Consider the following 11,165-nt stretch of genomic DNA (forward strand, 5'->3'; position numbering starts at 1 on the left):
GGACTTAATTATCAGACCAGCGGACAAAGGGGGTGGTATTGTCCTGCTCAATAGGGCATACTACATCACTGAAGCCATGGCACAATTATCCGATACAACGTGCTATGAGCAATTGGACATGGACCCCACATGGAGATATAAAAAGATTATCGACAATACCATCCAACTGGGCCTGACCAACAACTACATCAGTGAAGAAACTGCCAAATTCCTCACACAAGCTCACCCCAAAACACCGTGTTTATACACACTCCCGAAGATCACAAGTCACTGGTGACCCCACCGGGAAGGCCGATTATCTCGGCGCGTGGTTCTCTCTGCCAACCACTGTCCCAACTAGTGGACTTTTACCTCCAGCCAGTGGTGAAAAAAACCAAGAGCTTCATAGCGGACACCAGCGATTTCCTAAGGAAGATTCAAGCCCACCAACAGAATATGAGTGGAGCCATGCTTGTGACACTTGATGTCACAAGCCTCTACACCAATATCCCACACGCTGTAGGGCTAGCAGCATGCCGAGAAGCCTTACTTAGCAGTGATGTCTATGTGGGACCTCCTGTTGAGTTTGTGATGTCTCTGATGGAAATGATACTCACGAAGAACTATTTCCTCTTCGAAGGCAGGTTCTTCTTGCAACGCCAGGGGACCGCCATGGGTTCTAACATGGCACCGGCGTATGCCAACCTGACTATGGCAGCATATGAGGAGGCACACATCTGTGGCAATACCGAATATAGTGATGACATCGCGTTATACGTCCGCTATATTGACGACCTCTTCCTTATTTGGACAGGAGGTGAGGAGAGGCTACTGAAATTCTTCAATGAACTGAACTCCATACCAGGAACCATCAGGTTCACCATTAACTTTAGTGAGAAGCTCATTAATTACCTCGATGTTACGGTAATGGTGGAGAATGGGCAGCTTTCCACTAAGATCTACACCAAGGAGTCTGATAAGAACACTCTGCTTGCGGCTACCAGTTTCCACCCAGAGCCTTTAAAACGTGGACTGCCATACTCTCAACTACTGAGAGTAATCAGGATAACATCAGACCCTGAAACAACCCAGACGGCTATAAATACAATGAAGGACAAATTCCTTGATAGAGGATATGACAAGAATGAAGTGGAGAAGGCGGTCCAGAGAGCGCTGGGACTTAAGAGGGATGACCTCCTCCAACCCAAAAACGCCAGTGATAATAGCGACAATAGACTCAATTTTGTCAGCACTTACACCGTTGCATCTAAACATATTAGAAACAAGGTGAATGAGCACTGGCATCTGCTCACCAGTGACCCGGTACTCTCTAAAGAGATTAAGGTACCCCCCAGGTTTGCTTACCGTAGGGGTCCCAATCTCCGGGACCTTCTGGTCAAAACCAGGCCTAACCCCTTGATCGGCTCAAGACAAACATGGCTCAAATGTAAAAAAGGCACATTCAAATGTGGAGGCTGTGTGAACTGCCAATACCTGCTAATTGGCCCAGTATTTAATAACCCGCTTAATGATGAGAAATTCAACATAAAATACCACCTCGACTGCAACAGCAGATTCATTATATATGCTCTACAATGTCCGTGCCACAAGGTCTATGTTGGAAAGACAACTTGTACCTTTAAAGAAAGATTTAATCAACATAGATCCTCGATCAAAAAAAGCATCAACCCCAGAACTACCCAAAGTGACCTCAAGAACTTGCCTGTAGCAAGACACTTTTTGGAACAGAAACATAATATGATTGACTTAAAATGTACCATCTTGGACCATGTTCCGCCTCTGAAATATGGGGGCGACAGGGAGAGACTTCTTTTACAGAGAGAACTCTCTTGGATTTTCAGACTTAAGAGTCTGGCCCCACAGGGTCTAAATGAGGATTTTAAAATGGGTGTCTTCCTATGAGATACCAACTATGTCCTGTTTATGTGTGATCTAACATGTACCCCTGACACCTCCGTGTGTACAGGGACCTGAATTTGCACTATACGCCGCCGAGCGTACTGTATTCCTACTACACCGCCGTGTGTATTCCTCCTTTTTTTAGTCAACTTTGATGTCTGTATGACACCGCCATGTGGACCTGTGCCATAGACAACCCCATGCATAGAGTGGTCTCTAGACTGTATTGACACCTCCTAGTGTCGACTGGTAGGCACGATTGAATTTTACAATTGTTCCCATATGTATCAGTGATATGGCCATGTTGCCAATTGCATCACCCATGTATTATAGCCAGTATTGTCCTATATTTCCCGGGATCGACATGGCCCTATGTCGACCGGGTGGACTGGAGGTTCACTCAGATCTCCTATCAGCCGCTCACATACCAGTGTGACATGTTATGTATGACCTACTCCTGCATCTGACTAGTAACAAATGTCGACAGAGCAAGCTGTTGACATGTCCACTGCCATATGTGCTCTTCTATATGCTATTTGACTGCATTCCGTTTTGTATCTATGGCGCTAGTCGACAGCGCACATAGTTGACATGAGTACTGTTTCACTATCTGGTGCATATTGTTTTCTTTGTATCTACCGTTTGTATACGTGTAACACGCTTGTTTAACACTGTTGTCAGGCTATCAGGGCAATCAGACCGCCCTGTGCACACACCCCCCTCCTCACCCCTCCGTTCGGCTTAGCGGCTGACACTTCCAGCCAGCCGCTTACGCGCACCCTGTCACCCCAGCACACCTCGACTTTGTGTGCTAGAATATAGCAGCCTCGCTGCTGTACCCCACAGTCTCCTGTCATGTAGTCTCTAACATTGCACAGGGAACCTCCTGAGCCAGCCCAGCGCTGACGCTCCGGGGGAACCCTGATGACTCACCAGTATACCACTCCCCCAGCTTCCAGCCCCGCTGTTACTCACTGTCAGTGACGCTAGCTGACGTCACAGGAGGTCTGACTGGCCTCTTTCTGAAGCATTTTGGGCGCAATTCTATGCTATTTAAACAGCCTACTGTAATGTGACTACACCTCTGATGAAAACCACTAGGAAGTGGTTGAAACGGCTGTTAGGTTACAGCTGACTGTCTGTGCATACTATGCCTGTACAATAAACGTCTTTTTTTTCATTTCTACATTCGTGTGCCGGTTCAATCCTCACCTGCAAGGGAAGGGGGTAAGTGCTCTTTATTATCCATTTAAGTTCCTGGCACCGGAGGACTGTTTTACACTTGTTGAGTGCCATCCTGCAAACATTGGATGGGCTCTGCACACACTAAATTAACTGATAATAAATAGTGGAGATTTGGTTCATGAATTGATCAATGCATTTAAGCCTGCAGCCCCAGTCAAGGGACCCCACTGTTCTGCAGGTCCTACCACTATCGCTGAAAATGGCTGCAATACACATAGCTATCACATCAATGTTTGATACCAGGCATGCTATCTGGTCTGAAGCTCACAGCAGACTGTGCTTTTATAGGTGAGCAGCTACCAACACACCTGTCACTAATCATCTAGGGAAATGGCTAACATAAGCTATGGAATCTTAGTTAAAACATGGTGCATGAGAGAATGTGACCACAATAAGACTAATTAAAAAATTAATCTAATAAACAATATATACACTTAACATCGGCACTCACCTTTCCTAGTTTGGGGGTGCCCTATGGCTTGTGACCACATTGTTTAAACAGACATTGGATGGGCTCTGCACACACTAAATTAACTGATAATAAATAGTGGAGATTTGGTTCATGAATTGATCAATGCATTTAAGCCTGCAGCCCCCGTCAAGGGACCCCACTGTTCTGCAGGTCCTTCCACTATCGCTGAAAATGGCTACAATACACATAGCTATCACATCAATGTTTGATACCAGGCATGCTATCTGGTCTGAAGCTCACAGCAGACTGTGCTTTTATAGGTGAGCAGCTACCAACACACCTGTCACTAATCATCTAGGGAAATGGCTAACATAAGCTATGGAATCTTAGTTAAAACATGGTGCATGAGAGAATGTGACCACAATAAGACTAATTAAAAAATGAATCTAATAAACAATATATACACTTAACATCGGCACTCACCTTTCCTAGTTTTGGGATAGCTATGTGTATTCAGCGATAGTAGTAGGACCTGCAGAACAGTGGGGTCCCTTGACGGGGGCTGCAGGCTTAAATGCATTGATCAATTCATGAACCAAATCTCCACTATTTATTATCAGTTAATTTAGTGTGTGCAGAGCCCATCCAATGTCTATATATATATATATATATATATATATATATATATATATATATATATATATACATATATATATACATACATACATACATATACACACACATACATGCATACACTAAGAGGCAAATCTCTGGGAGGCAATGGAGTCATCTGCTGCTGGACTCCTGCTCCCAAGGGGACACCTCTCTGCCCCTGCAGGTTTAAATCACTTAATTGAAAGCCATTAACTTCTGTACAATATGTGCTCCCACTATATATATATATATATATATAATTTCAGGTTGTGTGTGTGTGTGTGTGTGTGTGTGTGTGTGTGTGTGTGTGTGTGTGTGTGTGTGTGTGTGTGGGGAGATGTATCTTACCTGAGGGCAACTGGGATGAACTTACGCCACTGCACACACATACATACAATATAGTTCAAGTGAATTGGAATTATATGTTGCATGTTATATTTTTTTTATAAATGTTTAGTACGGTATATGTTTTACTTATATGTGACAATTATTCCACTCTTTGGGTGGTTACTAGCAACCCCATGTGTCTTTCTGTTAATCTGGATAACTAAGAATTACTGTATTCACCCAGTTTTAAAGGAGATTGGAGATCTAATTAATTCCTTGATCTAATGTGTCTGAAGTTTTAGATTCTTTTCATATTTGTATATGACCTATCAGTTATTACTTGCAACAGTCCTAAGAGTGATGTGGTCTTATCAGAGATTTGGTTAGATACACTGGGTCAATGCAGATGTGTACTGATGCAGTTGCATACTGAAACATCAGAGACATCACCCACAGGTTGGCTGCTACCACTGGAGCAATGGTACCGAATGTGTTAAAACATAAGTCCCCTTTACCAGGATGGCCACCAAAAGTATGACTGTACATGCGTCACCATCTTCTCACTGTTTTTACCTGCCATAGTACTACATGGATGTGTAGTACTCAGGTTCAGGAAGTCTCTTTGTTTATCCTGAGTTTACTACTGCTCATACATGACCGGATTGTCCTCTGTTCTATTATACATGGGAATATGTGAACACATGACATGAGGACAGTCCTGCAGGCAGCATATGAACATAGGGGTGCAAAATTGTTATAGAAACAACACTTGGGACATTGGTTTACTTGAGAATAGAGGATGAAACCAAAGTCACAGAAATGCAAGATGTACTACGTGAGCAGAAAGAGTCCAGAGTCCAGATGGCAGAAGGAAAGTGCATGGTGTAGACTAGAGCAAAAGAGGTACTGGGAGAGCAACAGAAACCTTTTGCCAAAAAATGATATATGCTTGACACAGAGGAGCGTTATGCAATACAGACTCTTCTGACTCACAGTCTGTGGAACTCTGGCACACAGCTAGACTATTTTGGGTATGACAACATCCAGACACTTCTTGTGGGATAGTGACAGAGATATCCATGAGTAAAACCAAAAGACCAATACTGTATATGATAGTTGTATAATAGGCAAGCAATCCTTGCCTATTATACAAAATGAGCAAGCAGAGAGAAGGTGCCAATGGCAGTTTTTCATACAAATGTGTGTTGTCTATTGGAAGTGACATTGATAAGTGAATACCGATACTTCATACATGAATCAATGACTTCAGAAGAATGACATATGTTTATTACATAAGAGTAGAGACCAAAGGTTAAGACGGCATACTCTAATAGATCGGTGGAAACTCAAACTGATTGTAAGTTAAAAGTCTTGAGGCCTGACAATGGAGAATACCAAAACACGAAGAATAGCATTGAATATCAACTGACAATTGCATACGCTCCAGAGCAGAATGGTGTAAGTGAGCTTGCAAACTGCACTATAGTGGAAAGAGCTTTACACGTGTGGAAGGATGCCAGCATGAATAAGTACTTTTGGGCAAAAGCAGTCTCAATGGCAATATATCTGAAAAACTGTGCTCCTCCCACGGGTCATAAAACAGATAGTGTCATGGACTTCAAGAATCCATTAGATCCATTGCCTGTACATTCCCCAAGTAAAAATGACATAAGCTGGATTCCAGATCTGTGAAATGCATCATGATTGGATAATGTCTAGAGGGTAAAGGATATAGGCTCTGTGACTAAGAAAAAAAAACCTTATACAGTCAAGCGATGTTACATTCCAAGAAACAGTACCAATTAAAACAATGCTGGAACTGGAGTTGCAGAACAAGTATGTGTCATTGGACATGCCAGCAGCTGGAGACACGTCGGAAAAAGAAATCACAGAAAAATGCTTGGATATCCAACCACAAAAAATAACTTATACAAGGTCAAATAGTGGAAATCCACACAAAATATATTAGGTCTCAATTCCTATTTGGACACTAAAGTCTACACAGCTGCAATTTTTCAGCTTACAGACTTGTGAAACAACACAAGGGAAGCAGCCACCTAGAAATGAATAGTTATGCCAGTCAGAGCCATTGCAAAATCTCATCAAATGCATACACATTCTCAGCATCTACTCAACTCCAGGAACATTAACACCCCAGGGTGAGTCATAATGGCTGCAAGAGCTACGATACTGGCGTCATTGTTTTCTGTGTGTGAGATTGGAAATGTAGATAGAGAAGACCCAAAACCAGTGATGACCTGTGGCGGCTCCTACTTTGGTGTCGGAGGAATTTAATGAAAGGTCCATGCTATTCGCCAAGATGCCCCCCCCCTCCACTGCTGTTACTGCTATTCCCCGCCGCCCCTGATGTGGCTGCTTCCACCCATGTTTCTCCCTGCCACTCCCACCAGACCAGAGCATGTGCAGTAGCTTCATTGGTACTACACTTGTGCTGGCATCCAGTTTCTATGGGCTGCTTCCACAACAGCCCATAGAAGCTAAAACACATTCCCAGTGCCTTTACATCGCAGGTGACAGACACAGGGACCAGCACATGCGCAGTATCGGCCTTGATACCGCACATGTGCAGACCCTGTATTCTATGGGCTGCAGCTGTAGCAGCCAAAAGAGGCTTTCTGGAGGGAGGACACCTCCCAATGGGACTGCCTTGGGTGACTGACAGGTTGGACTTCCAATAGGAAGTCACTGACAGTCACATTGAAGCCAGTGCAGTCTCACATACTGCATCTGGCTTCATTTAGGCAGCGAACAGAAACCACCACTGGTCATTTTTGCTGCCACTCTCTGTCATCTATTCCATTCATTCTCTGTCACTATAACCTCACTGTGAGAAGCATCACACGTGTGCATGTGTGAGCATGGTGCATGCACAGTCTTCCGATATCACTCAACTGCATAAAATATTTGGATTGAATCCAATCAGAATCAGGCCCTTTGTGAGTAGTCTACAAAATATCTAATAAGCAAAGTCAAGTAAGGACTGTTGTGGGTGGAAACCTGCATGACATCACTCAATGATAACAGTACATGGACTGTAGTTAAGAGAGCACGTCATCACAAAACAGTCAAAAGTAAATTCTGAAGAAAAATGAAAGGTCCATGAAAAAGGTCCATGAAAAAGACTATACAAAGGTCGAAATGCGTTGGTGGGGTGCCAATATTTTTGAAGTTTGTATGTTACCGAGTTACCCCACATACCAGCTTAACCGTGAGTGTGCTTCCCGGGTTTTCCATCTGGCCGCTTCTGTGTTTCTGGTTTTGTTTTCCATCTGGCACCGGTTTTTTATGTCATTTTTATACAATAAAAAGAATATTGTTTTACTGAACGAAGTTGGCAACACATTTTGTGCAAAGAAACCTTGATAAGAGTACCACCACCTCCTTACATGTAAGCTACAAGTAAGCATCTTTTACTGATGGGTATAAAGAGAAAAGAAACCTTTATATAAGGGGACTTATCCCTTCACATGTAAGCAGAGTGTAAGCTGTCATAATATCATATCAAGGCACGAGGTGATCCCCTAAGAGAAGCCCACTAACTATCACGCGGGTGATATAGAGGAATCCACCTACCCACCTTGCTCTGTGGGAACCCCGATATACATATAAACTATATGTTTGTGGACTACTACACAAATTGTGTTTTTTTGTTTCTGTTTTTATTCACATGTTACCATACGAAATAATACTGGAAAAGATACAGTCCAGGATTTCAAGCTGGTAAAATACAATTATTGTTCCATTTATTAATATTATCCACATTAGGGCATTCACAGTGTTATTGGTGGAGTGCGCTACTGCATAGTCTCCAACAAAATGGAGGGAAACATCATTCCCTAACAAATATGGACTCCAAAATGTTGACAGGTGCAAGGTTTACATGGGAAAAAGGTCAACATGGAAAAGTTTAACACATGAAAAGGTTGACATTAGTTTTTCATCTTTCTTGGTATCAATGTCAACACCTGAGCTTGTGGACGCCCATTTAGTGTACTGCATCCCCTTGCATGGCTTGCTTTGCTTGCCATGTTTCGGGCAATGTGCCTCACTCCAATAACTGTGCTTGGCACGCTTTACCACTCCCAATCGAAGTCAACGTGGATGGTAAAGTATGTAAAATAAAAAAATTAAAAACTCATGTCGACCTTTTCATATGTTGACACATTGACATATTGCTTATGTCGACCTTTTGACCATGTTGACCATATCTATGTTGAGCACATATTGTCAACTTATTGTCGATCCAGCCATCCAGATACCCTCATAGCCACTAAGATCCACTAATTCACCCTGCTAATATCGCTGTTCTAGAGTCCTTCTCTGCTACCTGAGGCAAGCCCTAGTCACTGGTTGGTGAGCTGCTACCCATAAACCCTTGCTTCCCTACATGCTCTGCTCCAAAACTCATGCAATGTAACAGTGAGTACTGCTATATAATCACTTTCGAAAATAAACCACAAAGTCTAGTTAAGTGTGTGCAGTACATTTATTCTCTTCAGAAAAGACTGATCATTGTCTCTACAACACAAATAAATAGGAAAAAGGTGCTGTGTTAGAGTGGTACTAAATTATTCTAAAATGGAAAAGAAATTATGTACTGACAAAAAAAGAAAATGGGATATTGAAACCAAAATATACCTGTGACATTCTTTGCTGTGCTTATTTATTCCATGGAATCTGATAATTGTCAGTTTAAGGTGTTTCCACTGTATTCCCTATTTCATCTGCGCTACTTGTCCCGGTAACTGTGATTACAGCTGCATAGTACTGTGAAGTACAGTACAATAAATCCAAGCTCCTGGTTAAGTCTGTCTGGCTGAGGTGTCTGGTGTCTACAACTGTTCTTTCCATTGGTGTCTATAGTATTTACTATTAACTAACTATGTACAGAACAAAGTAGTACCTGCATACTAGTCTGACACATGATGCATACAAGATGGTGCATTACAATACTAGCAAAGGCAAATTATTAATTTACAGATAGAGCCATCCTCATCTAGGGCGGGATGTATTAATATACATCGCTGCCCTTCGCCTGCCAGCCGCCGCGATGCTACCGCATATGTACTAACATATGCGGCTAGCATCGGGTTGCGGTGACGGAGGCCCCCACGATACCTGTAATGTGGTGTGCGGGGGTCTCTGTCACATCCCAGCGGCTGTCAGTGTCCCCCTGCATCTCCTCCTCCCCCCTGCAGCCGGATGTCCTCCCGGCTGTGACACCTGCTGGGGGAGGAGGAGATCGATGGAGGACGGGAGGGAGGGCCGCGCGGACGGCGGGCGGCGATAGAAGCCCATAGGCTTCTATAGGGTATCGCCATCCAGAGGGTGGCGATACCCTGCCAGGCGGAGACGGGGCGGTCAGCTAATGGTACATAGGAAAATGCGGTAAAACACCCTTTTTACCGCATTTTCCCTTTAGTACATCCCGCCCCTAGCCCTCTAATAGGATGAAGTGAGCCAGAGCTGTCAGATTTAAGCTTAACCTTATTCAAATCTGATCACAGTACAAATTGGTTCTCAAAATGGGTGCATATGCACTGCAGGTGGGGCAGGTGTAACATGTGCAGAGAGAGTTATTTTGTTTTTGTGCAGGGTAAATACTGGCTGCATAATTTTTACACTGCAATTTAGATTTCAGTTTACATACACCACCACCCAAATGTAACTCTCTCTGCACATGTTACAACTGCCCCACCTGAAATAAAAACACACATACAGACAATAAAAGTATAACGTTATTACACACTGAACCCATCCATACAGATACTTACCTAACTTGACATGTAGGTAGGTCTCCTCTGTCCGCTGGTCCTGAAGAAACCGGAAGGAATCCATACTCACCAGGTTCCTCTGGCGTAGATCACTTCCTCTTCATATTCTATTTTATTGTAATATATTCATCTTCTTTCTATCCCATTGTAACCTGTTGCTCAATTTTGACATTTAATTCATTTTATCTATATTTTTTCCAACATTGTATTTCATTTTACTCATTCACTATTATTTTCTCTTATCTTTGCCACACATTTATTGCACTCTGTTTCCCTCTTCACGCCTGCTCACATTTGCCTCCCTTCATCCTCTCACTTGTTGTTTCATACTTACAGTAATTGTATTACTCAATCAACCTGATTTTACCTACTTGTCTCCTCTCTGACAGTAGTTTCTTGCCTGTTACCTTCTCTCTCACTGTTTTCTACCACATCCTCGCAAATCTACTACAGACGCCATCTGTCCCCCCAAATCCCTCTGTCTGCTTTCACTAACCTACCCTCTCACCTCTGTTCCTCATGGCTGTTAATCTCTCAACTTCACTTTCTCCAACCACTCCTCCCCCCTCCCATCCCATACCTATCCTGACCACTCGCCCCCGCACCCCCACCCTCCCAACGACCCCCCCTCGCTTCTGCAATCCCAAAAACCTTATCCACATAAATACACAACCCACCCCCCCTCTTTCCTGTGCACTATAGAATGCCAGATCCATCTGCAACAAACTCCCTGCCATCCATGACCTATTCATCTCTAGAGCATTCCACCTCCTTGCTATCACCGAGACCTGGCTCTCCACCTCTGATTCTGTCTCTCCAGCTGCTCTCTCCCA

Source organism: Crinia signifera, chromosome 1 (assembly GCF_055691185.1).
Source record: "Crinia signifera chromosome 1, ASM5569118v1, whole genome shotgun sequence".
Classification (NCBI taxonomy): domain Eukaryota; kingdom Metazoa; phylum Chordata; class Amphibia; order Anura; family Myobatrachidae; genus Crinia; species Crinia signifera.